At 50.3% G+C, this 16,100-nt stretch overlaps 14 non-coding genes across 14 annotated transcripts; all 14 read left to right on the plus strand.

Moving 5' to 3' along the window:
- Positions 1 to 5: 5 nt before the first annotated feature.
- Positions 6 to 124, plus strand: LOC124737261. The gene has a single exon (XR_007009614.1). It is a non-coding gene; the product is annotated as a 5S ribosomal RNA (ribosomal RNA).
- Positions 125 to 1,168: 1,044 nt separating this feature from the next.
- Positions 1,169 to 1,287, plus strand: LOC124737212. Its single transcript, XR_007009570.1, has one exon. It is a non-coding gene; the product is annotated as a 5S ribosomal RNA (ribosomal RNA).
- Positions 1,288 to 2,325: 1,038 nt separating this feature from the next.
- LOC124737262 lies at positions 2,326 to 2,444 on the plus strand. The gene has a single exon (XR_007009615.1). It is a non-coding gene; the product is annotated as a 5S ribosomal RNA (ribosomal RNA).
- Positions 2,445 to 3,488: 1,044 nt separating this feature from the next.
- Positions 3,489 to 3,607, plus strand: LOC124737213. The gene has a single exon (XR_007009571.1). It is a non-coding gene; the product is annotated as a 5S ribosomal RNA (ribosomal RNA).
- A 1,038-nt stretch (positions 3,608 to 4,645) lies between these two features.
- LOC124737264 lies at positions 4,646 to 4,764 on the plus strand. The gene has a single exon (XR_007009616.1). It is a non-coding gene; the product is annotated as a 5S ribosomal RNA (ribosomal RNA).
- A 1,038-nt stretch (positions 4,765 to 5,802) lies between these two features.
- On the plus strand, positions 5,803 to 5,921 carry LOC124737266. The gene has a single exon (XR_007009618.1). It is a non-coding gene; the product is annotated as a 5S ribosomal RNA (ribosomal RNA).
- Positions 5,922 to 6,959: 1,038 nt separating this feature from the next.
- LOC124737267 lies at positions 6,960 to 7,078 on the plus strand. Its single transcript, XR_007009619.1, has one exon. It is a non-coding gene; the product is annotated as a 5S ribosomal RNA (ribosomal RNA).
- A 1,038-nt stretch (positions 7,079 to 8,116) lies between these two features.
- LOC124737268 lies at positions 8,117 to 8,235 on the plus strand. The gene has a single exon (XR_007009620.1). It is a non-coding gene; the product is annotated as a 5S ribosomal RNA (ribosomal RNA).
- A 1,038-nt stretch (positions 8,236 to 9,273) lies between these two features.
- Positions 9,274 to 9,392, plus strand: LOC124737269. The gene has a single exon (XR_007009621.1). It is a non-coding gene; the product is annotated as a 5S ribosomal RNA (ribosomal RNA).
- Positions 9,393 to 10,430: 1,038 nt separating this feature from the next.
- Positions 10,431 to 10,549, plus strand: LOC124737270. The gene has a single exon (XR_007009622.1). It is a non-coding gene; the product is annotated as a 5S ribosomal RNA (ribosomal RNA).
- Positions 10,550 to 11,594: 1,045 nt separating this feature from the next.
- Positions 11,595 to 11,713, plus strand: LOC124737215. The gene has a single exon (XR_007009573.1). It is a non-coding gene; the product is annotated as a 5S ribosomal RNA (ribosomal RNA).
- Positions 11,714 to 12,751: 1,038 nt separating this feature from the next.
- On the plus strand, positions 12,752 to 12,870 carry LOC124737160. The gene has a single exon (XR_007009523.1). It is a non-coding gene; the product is annotated as a 5S ribosomal RNA (ribosomal RNA).
- A 1,030-nt stretch (positions 12,871 to 13,900) lies between these two features.
- LOC124737161 lies at positions 13,901 to 14,019 on the plus strand. Its single transcript, XR_007009524.1, has one exon. It is a non-coding gene; the product is annotated as a 5S ribosomal RNA (ribosomal RNA).
- Positions 14,020 to 15,043: 1,024 nt separating this feature from the next.
- On the plus strand, positions 15,044 to 15,162 carry LOC124737162. The gene has a single exon (XR_007009525.1). It is a non-coding gene; the product is annotated as a 5S ribosomal RNA (ribosomal RNA).
- Positions 15,163 to 16,100: the final 938 nt, after the last annotated feature.

Below are 16,100 nucleotides of genomic sequence, written 5' to 3' on the forward strand. Positions count from 1 at the left end.
TGGGCGCCAACGGCCATACCATGTTGAGTACACCGGTTCTCGTCCGATCACCGAAGTTAAGCAACATCGGGCGTGGTTAGTACTTGGATGGGTGACCGCCTGGGAACACCACGTGCTGTTGGCTCCCCATCATTTACTCTTTTTTTTTTATACCGCCCTCTTTCCATACCACCGTTGTCTTGTGTCTAAGATTCTTGCTTAAGCATTTTAAACTACTGTAATGACCATAAAGTACGAAATTGCAGTAAATGTCTCAGTTTGAGGGAGAATGTGCTAACCAAGTTCGCCAGGAAGTCTTTGAAAACGACAAAACAGTACGAATCGGCAGATGTGTTCTGAAATACGTCAGCGCCTGTTGTTGTGTAGCGGTGTACAATTCCTACTTCGATATGTAATCATAAAGTTATTCTTTAGTCGTCTCGTCTCGTCTCGTCTCGTCTCCTCTCCTCATCTCCTGCAGACGTTTCTTGTGCTTGCGCTGTTATATGGGCCACGACCCGAGCGGCAGCGAGCGGCAGTCGAGCAAAGTCGGGACAAGTCGGGACGGATACAGGGACAGGGATAGGAATGGTGCGAATGCACTGCAAATTACGCAAACACCTCGTCTGAGGCGAGGCGAGGCGAGGCGAGGAAGCTCACATCGCCAGCAGTGGCGCCCTCCAACAAGACTGTGCCACACCCCGCACAGGCCCTACGCCGGTCGGCCGCGCGCCAGCCCTCCTGCGCTGGACACCAGGGACAAGATGCGTCTTCCGCGAGTGTCGAAGGCTGCACGCGCCAAGCGGATGACAGGAGGTGCAACGAGAAGCTGCGCGTCTCACACACACGGCGGCGCGCCCGCTAGTTCGGCAGTCGCTCTGCTGGCACGTCGGATTGCGGAAGGAAGTGCTTACAATTACAATTCTGTTCGTGTTTTATGTTGTAAAGTTGTTAGCTTGTAACGATGTAATGTTAATAAATAAATTTATAAAGCTCACAAAAAAAAAAAAAACACGAAGCACGTCCTTCCGGCTCATAAGTTTTGGAACTCAGGATTGCGTTCGCGCTAACGTGACGAATTGTCAATAAAAAAAAAAAATGCGGCTGCTTTCGACCGAAAAGTAAGATTTTGTGTGTGTTGGGATAAGAACCGAATGCGAATTCTGCCATGCGCCAACTTTATATGGGCGCCAACGGCCATACCATGTTGAGTACACCGGTTCTCGTCCGATCACCGAAGTTAAGCAACATCGGGCGTGGTTAGTACTTGGATGGGTGACCGCCTGGGACCACCACGTGCTGTTGGCTCCCCATCATTTACTCTTTTTTTTTTATACCGCCCTCTTTCCATACCACCGTTGTCTTGTGTCTAAGATTCTTGCTTAAGCATTTTAAACTACTGTAATGACCATAAAGTACGAAATTGCAGTAAATGTCTCAGTTTGAGGGAGAATGTGCTAACCAAGTTCGCCAGGAAGTCTTTGAAAACGACAAAACAGTACGAATCGGCAGATGTGTTCTGAAATACGTCAGCGCCTGTTGTTGTGTAGCGGTGTACAATTCCTACTTCGATATGTAATCATAAAGTTATTCTTTAGTCGTCTCGTCTCGTCTCGTCTCGTCTCCTCTCCTCATCTCCTGCAGACGTTTCTTGTGCTTGCGCTGTTATATGGGCCACGACCCGAGCGGCAGCGAGCGGCAGTCGAGCAAAGTCGGGACAAGTCGGGACGGATACAGGGACAGGGATAGGAATGGTGCGAATGCACTGCAAATTACGCAAACACCTCGTCTGAGGCGAGGCGAGGCGAGGCGAGGAAGCTCACATCGCCAGCAGTGGCGCCCTCCAACAAGACTGTGCCACACCCCGCACAGGCCCTACGCCGGTCGGCCGCGCGCCAGCCCTCCTGCGCTGGACACCAGGGACAAGATGCGTCTTCCGCGAGTGTCGAAGGCTGCACGCGCCAAGCGGATGACAGGAGGTGCAACGAGAAGCTGCGCGTCTCACACACACGGCGGCGCGCCCGCTAGTTCGGCAGTCGCTCTGCTGGCACGTCGGATTGCGGAAGGAAGTGCTTACAATTACAATTCTGTTCGTGTTTTATGTTGTAAAGTTGTTAGCTTGTAACGATGTAATGTTAATAAATAAATTTATAAAGCTCACAAAAAAAAAATACACGAAGCACGTCCTTCCGGCTCATAAGTTTTGGAACTCAGGATTGCGTTCGCGCTAACGTGACGAATTGTCAATAAAAAAAATGCGGCTGCTTTCGACCGAAAAGTAAGATTTTGTGTGTGTTGGGATAAGAACCGAATGCGAGTTCTGCCATGCGCCTACATTATATGGGCGCCAACGGCCATACCATGTTGAGTACACCGGTTCTCGTCCGATCACCGAAGTTAAGCAACATCGGGCGTGGTTAGTACTTGGATGGGTGACCGCCTGGGAACACCACGTGCTGTTGGCTCCCCATCATTTACTCTTTTTTTTTTATACCGCCCTCTTTCCATACCACCGTTGTCTTGTGTCTAAGATTCTTGCTTAAGCATTTTAAACTACTGTAATGACCATAAAGTACGAAATTGCAGTAAATGTCTCAGTTTGAGGGAGAATGTGCTAACCAAGTTCGCCAGGAAGTCTTTGAAAACGACAAAACAGTACGAATCGGCAGATGTGTTCTGAAATACGTCAGCGCCTGTTGTTGTGTAGCGGTGTACAATTCCTACTTCGATATGTAATCATAAAGTTATTCTTTAGTCGTCTCGTCTCGTCTCGTCTCGTCTCCTCTCCTCATCTCCTGCAGACGTTTCTTGTGCTTGCGCTGTTATATGGGCCACGACCCGAGCGGCAGCGAGCGGCAGTCGAGCAAAGTCGGGACAAGTCGGGACGGATACAGGGACAGGGATAGGAATGGTGCGAATGCACTGCAAATTACGCAAACACCTCGTCTGAGGCGAGGCGAGGCGAGGCGAGGAAGCTCACATCGCCAGCAGTGGCGCCCTCCAACAAGACTGTGCCACACCCCGCACAGGCCCTACGCCGGTCGGCCGCGCGCCAGCCCTCCTGCGCTGGACACCAGGGACAAGATGCGTCTTCCGCGAGTGTCGAAGGCTGCACGCGCCAAGCGGATGACAGGAGGTGCAACGAGAAGCTGCGCGTCTCACACACACGGCGGCGCGCCCGCTAGTTCGGCAGTCGCTCTGCTGGCACGTCGGATTGCGGAAGGAAGTGCTTACAATTACAATTCTGTTCGTGTTTTATGTTGTAAAGTTGTTAGCTTGTAACGATGTAATGTTAATAAATAAATTTATAAAGCTCACAAAAAAAAAAAAAACACGAAGCACGTCCTTCCGGCTCATAAGTTTTGGAACTCAGGATTGCGTTCGCGCTAACGTGACGAATTGTCAATAAAAAAAAAAAATGCGGCTGCTTTCGACCGAAAAGTAAGATTTTGTGTGTGTTGGGATAAGAACCGAATGCGAATTCTGCCATGCGCCAACTTTATATGGGCGCCAACGGCCATACCATGTTGAGTACACCGGTTCTCGTCCGATCACCGAAGTTAAGCAACATCGGGCGTGGTTAGTACTTGGATGGGTGACCGCCTGGGACCACCACGTGCTGTTGGCTCCCCATCATTTACTCTTTTTTTTTTATACCGCCCTCTTTCCATACCACCGTTGTCTTGTGTCTAAGATTCTTGCTTAAGCATTTTAAACTACTGTAATGACCATAAAGTACGAAATTGCAGTAAATGTCTCAGTTTGAGGGAGAATGTGCTAACCAAGTTCGCCAGGAAGTCTTTGAAAACGACAAAACAGTACGAATCGGCAGATGTGTTCTGAAATACGTCAGCGCCTGTTGTTGTGTAGCGGTGTACAATTCCTACTTCGATATGTAATCATAAAGTTATTCTTTAGTCGTCTCGTCTCGTCTCGTCTCGTCTCCTCTCCTCATCTCCTGCAGACGTTTCTTGTGCTTGCGCTGTTATATGGGCCACGACCCGAGCGGCAGCGAGCGGCAGTCGAGCAAAGTCGGGACAAGTCGGGACGGATACAAGGACAGGGATAGGAATGGTGCGAATGCACTGCAAATTACGCAAACACCTCGTCTGAGGCGAGGCGAGGCGAGGCGAGGAAGCTCACATCGCCAGCAGTGGCGCCCTCCAACAAGACTGTGCCACACCCCGCACAGGCCCTACGCCGGTCGGCCGCGCGCCAGCCCTCCTGCGCTGGACACCAGGGACAAGATGCGTCTTCCGCGAGTGTCGAAGGCTGCACGCGCCAAGCGGATGACAGGAGGTGCAACGAGAAGCTGCGCGTCTCACACACACGGCGGCGCGCCCGCTAGTTCGGCAGTCGCTCTGCTGGCACGTCGGATTGCGGAAGGAAGTGCTTACAATTACAATTCTGTTCGTGTTTTATGTTGTAAAGTTGTTAGCTTGTAACGATGTAATGTTAATAAATAAATTTATAAAGCTCACAAAAAAAAAATACACGAAGCACGTCCTTCCGGCTCATAAGTTTTGGAACTCAGGATTGCGTTCGCGCTAACGTGACGAATTGTCAATAAAAAAAATGCGGCTGCTTTCGACCGAAAAGTAAGATTTTGTGTGTGTTGGGATAAGAACCGAATGCGAGTTCTGCCATGCGCCTACATTATATGGGCGCCAACGGCCATACCATGTTGAGTACACCGGTTCTCGTCCGATCACCGAAGTTAAGCAACATCGGGCGTGGTTAGTACTTGGATGGGTGACCGCCTGGGAACACCACGTGCTGTTGGCTCCCCATCATTTACTCTTTTTTTTTTATACCGCCCTCTTTCCATACCACCGTTGTCTTGTGTCTAAGATTCTTGCTTAAGCATTTTAAACTACTGTAATGACCATAAAGTACGAAATTGCAGTAAATGTCTCAGTTTGAGGGAGAATGTGCTAACCAAGTTCGCCAGGAAGTCTTTGAAAACGACAAAACAGTACGAATCGGCAGATGTGTTCTGAAATACGTCAGCGCCTGTTGTTGTGTAGCGGTGTACAATTCCTACTTCGATATGTAATCATAAAGTTATTCTTTAGTCGTCTCGTCTCGTCTCGTCTCGTCTCCTCTCCTCATCTCCTGCAGACGTTTCTTGTGCTTGCGCTGTTATATGGGCCACGACCCGAGCGGCAGCGAGCGGCAGTCGAGCAAAGTCGGGACAAGTCGGGACGGATACAGGGACAGGGATAGGAATGGTGCGAATGCACTGCAAATTACGCAAACACCTCGTCTGAGGCGAGGCGAGGCGAGGCGAGGAAGCTCACATCGCCAGCAGTGGCGCCCTCCAACAAGACTGTGCCACACCCCGCACAGGCCCTACGCCGGTCGGCCGCGCGCCAGCCCTCCTGCGCTGGACACCAGGGACAAGATGCGTCTTCCGCGAGTGTCGAAGGCTGCACGCGCCAAGCGGATGACAGGAGGTGCAACGAGAAGCTGCGCGTCTCACACACACGGCGGCGCGCCCGCTAGTTCGGCAGTCGCTCTGCTGGCACGTCGGATTGCGGAAGGAAGTGCTTACAATTACAATTCTGTTCGTGTTTTATGTTGTAAAGTTGTTAGCTTGTAACGATGTAATGTTAATAAATAAATTTATAAAGCTCACAAAAAAAAAATACACGAAGCACGTCCTTCCGGCTCATAAGTTTTGGAACTCAGGATTGCGTTCGCGCTAACGTGACGAATTGTCAATAAAAAAAATGCGGCTGCTTTCGACCGAAAAGTAAGATTTTGTGTGTGTTGGGATAAGAACCGAATGCGAGTTCTGCCATGCGCCTACATTATATGGGCGCCAACGGCCATACCATGTTGAGTACACCGGTTCTCGTCCGATCACCGAAGTTAAGCAACATCGGGCGTGGTTAGTACTTGGATGGGTGACCGCCTGGGAACACCACGTGCTGTTGGCTCCCCATCATTTACTCTTTTTTTTTTATACCGCCCTCTTTCCATACCACCGTTGTCTTGTGTCTAAGATTCTTGCTTAAGCATTTTAAACTACTGTAATGACCATAAAGTACGAAATTGCAGTAAATGTCTCAGTTTGAGGGAGAATGTGCTAACCAAGTTCGCCAGGAAGTCTTTGAAAACGACAAAACAGTACGAATCGGCAGATGTGTTCTGAAATACGTCAGCGCCTGTTGTTGTGTAGCGGTGTACAATTCCTACTTCGATATGTAATCATAAAGTTATTCTTTAGTCGTCTCGTCTCGTCTCGTCTCGTCTCCTCTCCTCATCTCCTGCAGACGTTTCTTGTGCTTGCGCTGTTATATGGGCCACGACCCGAGCGGCAGCGAGCGGCAGTCGAGCAAAGTCGGGACAAGTCGGGACGGATACAGGGACAGGGATAGGAATGGTGCGAATGCACTGCAAATTACGCAAACACCTCGTCTGAGGCGAGGCGAGGCGAGGCGAGGAAGCTCACATCGCCAGCAGTGGCGCCCTCCAACAAGACTGTGCCACACCCCGCACAGGCCCTACGCCGGTCGGCCGCGCGCCAGCCCTCCTGCGCTGGACACCAGGGACAAGATGCGTCTTCCGCGAGTGTCGAAGGCTGCACGCGCCAAGCGGATGACAGGAGGTGCAACGAGAAGCTGCGCGTCTCACACACACGGCGGCGCGCCCGCTAGTTCGGCAGTCGCTCTGCTGGCACGTCGGATTGCGGAAGGAAGTGCTTACAATTACAATTCTGTTCGTGTTTTATGTTGTAAAGTTGTTAGCTTGTAACGATGTAATGTTAATAAATAAATTTATAAAGCTCACAAAAAAAAAATACACGAAGCACGTCCTTCCGGCTCATAAGTTTTGGAACTCAGGATTGCGTTCGCGCTAACGTGACGAATTGTCAATAAAAAAAATGCGGCTGCTTTCGACCGAAAAGTAAGATTTTGTGTGTGTTGGGATAAGAACCGAATGCGAGTTCTGCCATGCGCCTACATTATATGGGCGCCAACGGCCATACCATGTTGAGTACACCGGTTCTCGTCCGATCACCGAAGTTAAGCAACATCGGGCGTGGTTAGTACTTGGATGGGTGACCGCCTGGGAACACCACGTGCTGTTGGCTCCCCATCATTTACTCTTTTTTTTTTATACCGCCCTCTTTCCATACCACCGTTGTCTTGTGTCTAAGATTCTTGCTTAAGCATTTTAAACTACTGTAATGACCATAAAGTACGAAATTGCAGTAAATGTCTCAGTTTGAGGGAGAATGTGCTAACCAAGTTCGCCAGGAAGTCTTTGAAAACGACAAAACAGTACGAATCGGCAGATGTGTTCTGAAATACGTCAGCGCCTGTTGTTGTGTAGCGGTGTACAATTCCTACTTCGATATGTAATCATAAAGTTATTCTTTAGTCGTCTCGTCTCGTCTCGTCTCGTCTCCTCTCCTCATCTCCTGCAGACGTTTCTTGTGCTTGCGCTGTTATATGGGCCACGACCCGAGCGGCAGCGAGCGGCAGTCGAGCAAAGTCGGGACAAGTCGGGACGGATACAGGGACAGGGATAGGAATGGTGCGAATGCACTGCAAATTACGCAAACACCTCGTCTGAGGCGAGGCGAGGCGAGGCGAGGAAGCTCACATCGCCAGCAGTGGCGCCCTCCAACAAGACTGTGCCACACCCCGCACAGGCCCTACGCCGGTCGGCCGCGCGCCAGCCCTCCTGCGCTGGACACCAGGGACAAGATGCGTCTTCCGCGAGTGTCGAAGGCTGCACGCGCCAAGCGGATGACAGGAGGTGCAACGAGAAGCTGCGCGTCTCACACACACGGCGGCGCGCCCGCTAGTTCGGCAGTCGCTCTGCTGGCACGTCGGATTGCGGAAGGAAGTGCTTACAATTACAATTCTGTTCGTGTTTTATGTTGTAAAGTTGTTAGCTTGTAACGATGTAATGTTAATAAATAAATTTATAAAGCTCACAAAAAAAAAATACACGAAGCACGTCCTTCCGGCTCATAAGTTTTGGAACTCAGGATTGCGTTCGCGCTAACGTGACGAATTGTCAATAAAAAAAATGCGGCTGCTTTCGACCGAAAAGTAAGATTTTGTGTGTGTTGGGATAAGAACCGAATGCGAGTTCTGCCATGCGCCTACATTATATGGGCGCCAACGGCCATACCATGTTGAGTACACCGGTTCTCGTCCGATCACCGAAGTTAAGCAACATCGGGCGTGGTTAGTACTTGGATGGGTGACCGCCTGGGAACACCACGTGCTGTTGGCTCCCCATCATTTACTCTTTTTTTTTTATACCGCCCTCTTTCCATACCACCGTTGTCTTGTGTCTAAGATTCTTGCTTAAGCATTTTAAACTACTGTAATGACCATAAAGTACGAAATTGCAGTAAATGTCTCAGTTTGAGGGAGAATGTGCTAACCAAGTTCGCCAGGAAGTCTTTGAAAACGACAAAACAGTACGAATCGGCAGATGTGTTCTGAAATACGTCAGCGCCTGTTGTTGTGTAGCGGTGTACAATTCCTACTTCGATATGTAATCATAAAGTTATTCTTTAGTCGTCTCGTCTCGTCTCGTCTCGTCTCCTCTCCTCATCTCCTGCAGACGTTTCTTGTGCTTGCGCTGTTATATGGGCCACGACCCGAGCGGCAGCGAGCGGCAGTCGAGCAAAGTCGGGACAAGTCGGGACGGATACAGGGACAGGGATAGGAATGGTGCGAATGCACTGCAAATTACGCAAACACCTCGTCTGAGGCGAGGCGAGGCGAGGCGAGGAAGCTCACATCGCCAGCAGTGGCGCCCTCCAACAAGACTGTGCCACACCCCGCACAGGCCCTACGCCGGTCGGCCGCGCGCCAGCCCTCCTGCGCTGGACACCAGGGACAAGATGCGTCTTCCGCGAGTGTCGAAGGCTGCACGCGCCAAGCGGATGACAGGAGGTGCAACGAGAAGCTGCGCGTCTCACACACACGGCGGCGCGCCCGCTAGTTCGGCAGTCGCTCTGCTGGCACGTCGGATTGCGGAAGGAAGTGCTTACAATTACAATTCTGTTCGTGTTTTATGTTGTAAAGTTGTTAGCTTGTAACGATGTAATGTTAATAAATAAATTTATAAAGCTCACAAAAAAAAAATACACGAAGCACGTCCTTCCGGCTCATAAGTTTTGGAACTCAGGATTGCGTTCGCGCTAACGTGACGAATTGTCAATAAAAAAAATGCGGCTGCTTTCGACCGAAAAGTAAGATTTTGTGTGTGTTGGGATAAGAACCGAATGCGAGTTCTGCCATGCGCCTACATTATATGGGCGCCAACGGCCATACCATGTTGAGTACACCGGTTCTCGTCCGATCACCGAAGTTAAGCAACATCGGGCGTGGTTAGTACTTGGATGGGTGACCGCCTGGGAACACCACGTGCTGTTGGCTCCCCATCATTTACTCTTTTTTTTTTATACCGCCCTCTTTCCATACCACCGTTGTCTTGTGTCTAAGATTCTTGCTTAAGCATTTTAAACTACTGTAATGACCATAAAGTACGAAATTGCAGTAAATGTCTCAGTTTGAGGGAGAATGTGCTAACCAAGTTCGCCAGGAAGTCTTTGAAAACGACAAAACAGTACGAATCGGCAGATGTGTTCTGAAATACGTCAGCGCCTGTTGTTGTGTAGCGGTGTACAATTCCTACTTCGATATGTAATCATAAAGTTATTCTTTAGTCGTCTCGTCTCGTCTCGTCTCGTCTCCTCTCCTCATCTCCTGCAGACGTTTCTTGTGCTTGCGCTGTTATATGGGCCACGACCCGAGCGGCAGCGAGCGGCAGTCGAGCAAAGTCGGGACAAGTCGGGACGGATACAGGGACAGGGATAGGAATGGTGCGAATGCACTGCAAATTACGCAAACACCTCGTCTGAGGCGAGGCGAGGCGAGGCGAGGAAGCTCACATCGCCAGCAGTGGCGCCCTCCAACAAGACTGTGCCACACCCCGCACAGGCCCTACGCCGGTCGGCCGCGCGCCAGCCCTCCTGCGCTGGACACCAGGGACAAGATGCGTCTTCCGCGAGTGTCGAAGGCTGCACGCGCCAAGCGGATGACAGGAGGTGCAACGAGAAGCTGCGCGTCTCACACACACGGCGGCGCGCCCGCTAGTTCGGCAGTCGCTCTGCTGGCACGTCGGATTGCGGAAGGAAGTGCTTACAATTACAATTCTGTTCGTGTTTTATGTTGTAAAGTTGTTAGCTTGTAACGATGTAATGTTAATAAATAAATTTATAAAGCTCACAAAAAAAAAATACACGAAGCACGTCCTTCCGGCTCATAAGTTTTGGAACTCAGGATTGCGTTCGCGCTAACGTGACGAATTGTCAATAAAAAAAATGCGGCTGCTTTCGACCGAAAAGTAAGATTTTGTGTGTGTTGGGATAAGAACCGAATGCGAGTTCTGCCATGCGCCTACATTATATGGGCGCCAACGGCCATACCATGTTGAGTACACCGGTTCTCGTCCGATCACCGAAGTTAAGCAACATCGGGCGTGGTTAGTACTTGGATGGGTGACCGCCTGGGAACACCACGTGCTGTTGGCTCCCCATCATTTACTCTTTTTTTTTTATACCGCCCTCTTTCCATACCACCGTTGTCTTGTGTCTAAGATTCTTGCTTAAGCATTTTAAACTACTGTAATGACCATAAAGTACGAAATTGCAGTAAATGTCTCAGTTTGAGGGAGAATGTGCTAACCAAGTTCGCCAGGAAGTCTTTGAAAACGACAAAACAGTACGAATCGGCAGATGTGTTCTGAAATACGTCAGCGCCTGTTGTTGTGTAGCGGTGTACAATTCCTACTTCGATATGTAATCATAAAGTTATTCTTTAGTCGTCTCGTCTCGTCTCGTCTCGTCTCCTCTCCTCATCTCCTGCAGACGTTTCTTGTGCTTGCGCTGTTATATGGGCCACGACCCGAGCGGCAGCGAGCGGCAGTCGAGCAAAGTCGGGACAAGTCGGGACGGATACAGGGACAGGGATAGGAATGGTGCGAATGCACTGCAAATTACGCAAACACCTCGTCTGAGGCGAGGCGAGGCGAGGCGAGGAAGCTCACATCGCCAGCAGTGGCGCCCTCCAACAAGACTGTGCCACACCCCGCACAGGCCCTACGCCGGTCGGCCGCGCGCCAGCCCTCCTGCGCTGGACACCAGGGACAAGATGCGTCTTCCGCGAGTGTCGAAGGCTGCACGCGCCAAGCGGATGACAGGAGGTGCAACGAGAAGCTGCGCGTCTCACACACACGGCGGCGCGCCCGCTAGTTCGGCAGTCGCTCTGCTGGCACGTCGGATTGCGGAAGGAAGTGCTTACAATTACAATTCTGTTCGTGTTTTATGTTGTAAAGTTGTTAGCTTGTAACGATGTAATGTTAATAAATAAATTTATAAAGCTCACAAAAAAAAAAAAAAACACGAAGCACGTCCTTCCGGCTCATAAGTTTTGGAACTCAGGATTGCGTTCGCGCTAACGTGACGAATTGTCAATAAAAAAAAAAAATGCGGCTGCTTTCGACCGAAAAGTAAGATTTTGTGTGTGTTGGGATAAGAACCGAATGCGAATTCTGCCATGCGCCAACTTTATATGGGCGCCAACGGCCATACCATGTTGAGTACACCGGTTCTCGTCCGATCACCGAAGTTAAGCAACATCGGGCGTGGTTAGTACTTGGATGGGTGACCGCCTGGGACCACCACGTGCTGTTGGCTCCCCATCATTTACTCTTTTTTTTTTATACCGCCCTCTTTCCATACCACCGTTGTCTTGTGTCTAAGATTCTTGCTTAAGCATTTTAAACTACTGTAATGACCATAAAGTACGAAATTGCAGTAAATGTCTCAGTTTGAGGGAGAATGTGCTAACCAAGTTCGCCAGGAAGTCTTTGAAAACGACAAAACAGTACGAATCGGCAGATGTGTTCTGAAATACGTCAGCGCCTGTTGTTGTGTAGCGGTGTACAATTCCTACTTCGATATGTAATCATAAAGTTATTCTTTAGTCGTCTCGTCTCGTCTCGTCTCGTCTCCTCTCCTCATCTCCTGCAGACGTTTCTTGTGCTTGCGCTGTTATATGGGCCACGACCCGAGCGGCAGCGAGCGGCAGTCGAGCAAAGTCGGGACAAGTCGGGACGGATACAGGGACAGGGATAGGAATGGTGCGAATGCACTGCAAATTACGCAAACACCTCGTCTGAGGCGAGGCGAGGCGAGGCGAGGAAGCTCACATCGCCAGCAGTGGCGCCCTCCAACAAGACACTGCCACACCCCGCACAGGCCACACGCCGGCCGGCCGCGCGCCAGCCCTCCTGCGCTGGACGCCAGGGACAAGATGCGTCTTCCGCGAGTGTCGAAGGCTGCACGCGCCAAGCGGATGACAGGAGGTGCAACGAGAAGCTGCGCGTCTCACACACACGGCGGCGCGCCCGCTAGTTCGGCAGTCGCTCTGCTGGCACGTCGGATTGCGGAAGGAAGTGCTTAAAATTACAATTCTGTTCATGTTTTATGTTGTAAAGTTGTTAGCTTGTAACGATGTAATGTTAATAAATAAATTTATAAAGCTCACAAAAAAAAATACACGAAGCACGTCCTTCCGGCTCATAAGTTTTGGAACTCAGGATTGCGTTCGCGCTAACGTGACGAATTGTCAATAAAAAAAAATGCGGCTGCTTTCGACCGAAAAGTAAGATTTTGTGTGTGTTGGGATAAGAACCGAATGCGAATTCTGCCATGCGCCTACATTATATGGGCGCCAACGGCCATACCATGTTGAGTACACCGGTTCTCGTCCGATCACCGAAGTTAAGCAACATCGGGCGTGGTTAGTACTTGGATGGGTGACCGCCTGGGAACACCACGTGCTGTTGGCTCCCCTTCATTTACTTTTTTTTTTTTTATACCGCCCTCTTTCCATACCACCGTTCTGTTGTGACAAAGATTCTTGCTTAAGCATTTTAAACTACTGTAGTGACCATAAGGTACGAAATTGCAGTAAATGTCTCAGTTTGAGGGAGAATGTGCTAACCAAGTTCGCCAGGAAGTGTTTGAAAACGACAAAACAGTACGAATAGGCAGATATGTTCTGAAATACGTCAGCGCCTGTTGTTGTGTAGCGGTGTACAATTCCTACTTCGATATGTAATCATAAAGTTATTCTTTAGTCGTCTCGTCTCGTCTCCTCATCTCCTGCAGACGTTTCTTGTGCTTGCGCTGTTATATGGGCCACGACCCGAGCGGCAGCGAGCGGCAGTCGAGCAAAGTCGGGACAAGTCGGGACGGATACAGGGACAGGGATAGGAATGGTGCGAATGCACTGCAAATTACGCAAACACCTCGTCTGAGGCGAGGCGAGGCGAGGCGAGGAAGCTCACATCGCCAGCAGTGGCGCCCTCCAACAAGACTGTGCCACACCCCGCACAGGCCCTACGCCGGTCGGCCGCGCGCCAGCCCTCCTGCGCTGGACACCAGGGACAAGATGCGTCTTCCGCGAGTGTCGAAGGCTGCACGCGCCAAGCGGATGACAGGAGGTGCAACGAGAAGCTGCGCGTCTCACACACACGGCGGCGCGCCCGCTAGTTCGGCAGTCGCTCTGCTGGCACGTCGGATTGCGGAAGGAAGTGCTTACAATTACAATTCTGTTCGTGTTTTATGTTGTAAAGTTGTTAGCTTGTAACGATGTAATGTTAATAAATAAATTTATAAAGCTCACAAAAAAAAAAAAAACACGAAGCACGTCCTTCCGGCTCATAAGTTTTGGAACTCAGGATTGCGTTCGCGCTAACGTGACGAATTGTCAATAAAAAAAAAAAATGCGGCTGCTTTCGACCGAAAAGTAAGATTTTGTGTGTGTTGGGATAAGAACCGAATGCGAATTCTGCCATGCGCCAACTTTATATGGGCGCCAACGGCCATACCATGTTGAGTACACCGGTTCTCGTCCGATCACCGAAGTTAAGCAACATCGGGCGTGGTTAGTACTTGGATGGGTGACCGCCTGGGAACACCACGTGCTGTTGGCTCCCCTTCATTTACTTTTTTTTTTTTTATACCGCCCTCTTTCCATACCACCGTTCTGTTGTGACAAAGATTCTTGCTTAAGCATTTTAAACTACTGTAGTGACCATAAGGTACGAAATTGCAGTAAATGTCTCAGTTTGAGGGAGAATGTGCTAACCAAGTTCGCCAGGAAGTCTTTGAAAACGACAAAACAGTACGAATAGGCAGATATGTTCTGAAATACGTCAGCGCCTGTTGTTGTGTAGCGGTGTACAATTCCTACTTCGATATGTAATCATAAAGTTATTCTTTAGTCGTCTCGTCTCGTCTCCTCATCTCCTGCAGACGTTTCTTGTGCTTGCGCTGTTATATGGGCCACGACCCGAGCGGCAGCGAGCGGCAGTCGAGCAAAGTCGGGACAAGTCGGGACGGGGACAGGCACAGGGACAGGAATGGTGCGAATGCACTGCAAATTACGCAAACACCTCGTCTGAGGCGAGGCGAGGCGAGGCGAGGAAGCTCACATCGCCAGCAGTGGCGCCCTCCAACAAGACACTGCCACACCCCGCACAGGCCACACGCCGGCCGGCCGCGCGCCAGCCCTCCTGCGCTGGACGCCAGGGACAAGATGCGTCTTCCGCGAGTGTCGAAGGCTGCACGCGCCAAGCGGATGACAGGAGGTGCAACGAGAAGCTGCGCGTCTCACACACACGGCGGCGCGCCCGCTAGTTCGGCAGTCGCTCTGCTGGCACGTCGGATTGCGGAAGGAAGTGCTTAAAATTACAATTCTGTTCATGTTTTATGTTGTAAAGTTGTTAGCTTGTAACGATGTAATGTTAATAAATAAATTTATAAAGCTCACAAAAAAAAATACACGAAGCACGTCCTTCCGGCTCATAAGTTTTGGAACTCAGGATTGCGTTCGCGCTAACGTGACGAATTGTCAATAAAAAAAAATGCGGCTGCTTTCGACCGAAAAGTAAGATTTTGTGTGTGTTGGGATAAGAACCGAATGCGAATTCTGCCATGCGCCTACATTATATGGGCGCCAACGGCCATACCATGTTGAGTACACCGGTTCTCGTCCGATCACCGAAGTTAAGCAACATCGGGCGTGGTTAGTACTTGGATGGGTGACCGCCTGGGAACACCACGTGCTGTTGGCTCCCCTTCATTTACTTTTTTTTTTTTTATACCGCCCTCTTTCCATACCACCGTTCTGTTGTGACAAAGATTCTTGCTTAAGCATTTTAAACTACTGTAGTGACCATAAGGTACGAAATTGCAGTAAATGTCTCAGTTTGAGGGAGAATGTGCTAACCAAGTTCGCCAGGAAGTCTTTGAAAACGACAAAACAGTACGAATAGGCAGATATGTTCTGAAATACGTCAGCGCCTGTTGTTGTGTAGCGGTGTACAATTCCTACTTCGATATGTAATCATAAAGTTATTCTTTAGTCGTCTCGTCTCGTCTCCTCATCTCCTGCAGACGTTTCTTGTGCTTGCGCTGTTATATGGGCCACGACCCGAGCGGCAGCGAGCGGCAGTCGAGCAAAGTCGGGACAAGTCGGGACGGGGACAGGCACAGGGACAGGAATGGTGCGAATGCACTGCAAATTACGCAAACACCTCGTCTGAGGCGAGGCGAGGCGAGGCGAGGCGAGGAAGCTCACATCGCCAGCAGTGGCGCCCTCCAACAAGACACTGCCACACCCCGCACAGGCCACACGCCGGCCGGCCGCGCGCCAGCCCTCCTGCGCTGGACGCCAGGGACAAGATGCGTCTTCCGCGAGTGTCGAAGGCTGCACGCGCCAAGCGGATGACAGGAGGTGCAACGAGAAGCTGCGCGTCTCACACACACGGCGGCGCGCCCGCTAGTTCGGCAGTCGCTCTGCTGGCACGTCGGATTGCGGAAGGAAGTGCTTAAAATTACAATTCTGTTCATGTTTTATGTTGTAAAGTTGTTAGCTTGTAACGATGTAATGTTAATAAATAAATTTATAAAGCTCACAAAAAAAAATACACGAAGCACGTCCTTCCGGCTCATAAGTTTTGGAACTCAGGATTGCGTTCGCGCTAACGTGACGAATTGTCAATAAAAAAAA

This window comes from Schistocerca piceifrons, unplaced genomic scaffold (assembly GCF_021461385.2).
Source record: "Schistocerca piceifrons isolate TAMUIC-IGC-003096 unplaced genomic scaffold, iqSchPice1.1 HiC_scaffold_1693, whole genome shotgun sequence".
In the NCBI taxonomy this organism is placed as follows: domain Eukaryota; kingdom Metazoa; phylum Arthropoda; class Insecta; order Orthoptera; family Acrididae; genus Schistocerca; species Schistocerca piceifrons.